At 40.1% G+C, this 2,985-nt stretch overlaps 1 non-coding gene across 1 annotated transcript; it reads right to left on the minus strand.

The window, feature by feature from the left end:
* Nucleotides 1-2,235: 2,235 nt before the first annotated feature.
* Nucleotides 2,236-2,310, minus strand: trnaa-ugc (transfer RNA alanine (anticodon UGC)). The gene has a single exon. It is a non-coding gene; the product is annotated as a tRNA-Ala (tRNA).
* Nucleotides 2,311-2,985: the final 675 nt, after the last annotated feature.

Here is a 2,985-nt window from a genome sequence, read left to right on the forward strand (position 1 = left end):
GCAATTTTACAGCTAATCTCATGCTATTCTACACATTTTGCCATGAGGCTGAGAGAAAATCGGCAGTTTTATAGCTAATCTCATGCTATTCTACACATTTTGTCATGAGGCTGAGAGAAAATGGGCAGTTTTATAGCTAATCTCATGCTATTCTACACATTTTGCCATGAGGCTGAGAGAAAATGGGCAGTGTTATAGCTAATCTCATGCTATTCTACACATTTTGTCATGAGGCTGAGAGAAAATGGGCAGTTTTATAGCTAATCTCATGCTATTCTACACAATTTGCCATGAGGCTGAGAGAAAATGGGCAGTTTTATAGCTAATCTAATGCTATTCTACACATTTTGCCATGAGGCTGAGAGAAAATGGGCAGTTTTATAGCTAATCTCATGCTATTCTACACATTTTGCCATGAGGCTGAGAGAAAATGGGCAGTGTTATAGCTAATCTCATGCTATTCTACACATTTTGTCATGAGGCTGAGAGAAAATGGGCAATTTTACAGCTAATCTCATGCTATTCTACACATTTTGCCATGAGGCTGAGAGAAAATGGGCAGTTTTATAGCTAATCTCATGCTATTCTACACATTTTGCCATGAGGCTGAGAGAAAATGGGCAGTTTTATAGCTAATCTCATGCTATTCTACACATTTTGCCATGAGGCTGAGAGAAAATGGGCAATTTTACAGCTAATCTCATGCTATTCTACACATTTTGCCATGAGGCTGAGAGAAAATGGGCAGTTTTATAGCTAATCTCATGCTATTCTACACATTTTGCCATGAGGCTGAGAGAAAATGGGCAATTTTATAGCTAATCTCATGCTATTCTACACATTTTGCCATGAGGCTGAGAGAAAATGGGCAATTTTACAGCTAATCTCATGCTATTCTACACATTTTGCCATGAGGCTGAGAGAAAATGGGCAGTTTTATAGCTAATCTCATGCTATTCTACACATTTTGCCATGAGGCTGAGAGAAAATGGGCAATTTTACAGCTAATCTCATGCTATTCTACACATTTTGCCATGAGGCTGAGAGAAAATGGGCAGTTTTATAGCTAATCTCATGCTATTCTACACATTTTGTCATGAGGCTGAGAGAAAATGGGCAGTGTTGTAGCTAATCTCATGCTATTCTACACATTTTGTCATGAGGCTGAGAGAAAATGGGCATTGTTATAGCTAATCTCATGCTATTCTACACATTTTGTCATGAGGCTGAGAGAAAATGGGCAGTTTTATAGCTAATCTCATGCTATTCTACACATTTTGTCATGAGGCTGAGAGAAAATGGGCAGTTTTATAGCTAATCTCATGCTATTCTACACAATTTGCCATGAGGCTGAGAGAAAATGGGCAGTTTTATAGCTAATCTCATGCTATTCTACACATTTTGCCATGAGGCTGAGAGAAAATGGGCAGTTTTATAGCTAATCTCATGCTATTCTACACATTTTGCCATGAGGATGAGAGAAAATGGGCAGTTTTATAGCTAATCTCATGCTATTCTACACATTTTGCCATGAGGCTGAGAGAAGAAATGGGCAGTTTTATAGCTAATCTCATGCTATTCTACACATTTTGTCATGAGGCTGAGAGAAAATGGGCAATTTTATAGCTAATCTCATGCTATTCTACACATTTTGCCATGAGGATGAGAGAAAATGGGCAGTTTTATAGCTAATCTCATGCTATTCTACACATTTTGCCATGAGGATGAGAGAAAATGGGCAGTTTTATAGCTAACCTCATGCTATTCTACACATTTTGCCATGAGGCTGAGAGAAAATGGGCAGTTTTATAGCTAATCTCATGCAATTCTTTACATTTTGTCATGAGGCTGAAGTGTTCGTATGCTATCTGGGGAGGCAGATGTGACCATAGAGATCTTATTACATTTCTAGAGGGGCTTTGTCATAATGGGGCGAAAACGGCAGCCTATTGGTCAACGAGATATCCAAACCAGTCTAATTGGAATGAATTGGCAATAGAGGAATAATCCTGATTATACTTATGCAGGAAAATAAAACAACACAACAATTTAACACACAGACAGCGTGGTGAAGAAGGCGCAACAGCGCTTCTTCAACCTCAGGAGGCCGAAAAAATTTGTCTTGTCACCGAAAACATTTTTACATTTACATAATTTAGCAGACACTCTTATCCAGAGCGACTTACAGTAGTGAATGCATACATTTCATACATTTCAATTATTTTCCCCCGTACTGGCCCCCCGTGGGAATCGAACCCACAACCCTGGCGTTGCAAACACCATGCTCTACCAACTGAGCCACAGGGAGGCCTCACTAACTTTACAGGTGCACAATTGAGAGCATCCTGTTGGGCTGAATCACCGCCTGGTATGGCAACTGCACCGCCCGGAACCGCAGGGCTCTCCAGAGGGTCACCGGGGGAAAACTACCTGCCCTCCAGGACACATTCAACACCCGATGTCACAGGAAAGCAAAAAATATCATCAAGGACAATTACCATCCGAGCCACTGCCTGTTCACCCCGCTATCATCCAGAAGGCGAGGTCAGTACAGGTGCATCAAAGCTGGGACAGAGAGATTGAAAAACAACTTCTATCTCAAGGCCATCAGATTGTTAAACAGCCATCACTAACACATCAGAGGCTGCTGCCTACCTACAGACTTGATATCATTGGCCACTTTAATAAATGGAACACTAGTCACTTTAATAATGCCACTTTAAGAATGTTTACATGTCTCGCATTACTCATCTCATATGTATATACTGTATACTGTACCCTTCACTATCTATTCTTTACTATCTATTGCATCTTAACTGCTCTGTCACTGCTCATCCATATATTTTATACTTATATATTCTCAACCCATTCCTTTACTAGATTGTGTGTATTAGGTTTTGTTGTGGAATTGTTAGATATGACCTGTTAGATACTGCTGCTCTGTCGGATCTAGAAGCATAAGCATTTCGCTACACTCGCAGAAAC

Source organism: Salmo trutta, chromosome 13 (genome assembly GCF_901001165.1).
Source record: "Salmo trutta chromosome 13, fSalTru1.1, whole genome shotgun sequence".
NCBI lineage: Eukaryota > Metazoa > Chordata > Actinopteri > Salmoniformes > Salmonidae > Salmo > Salmo trutta.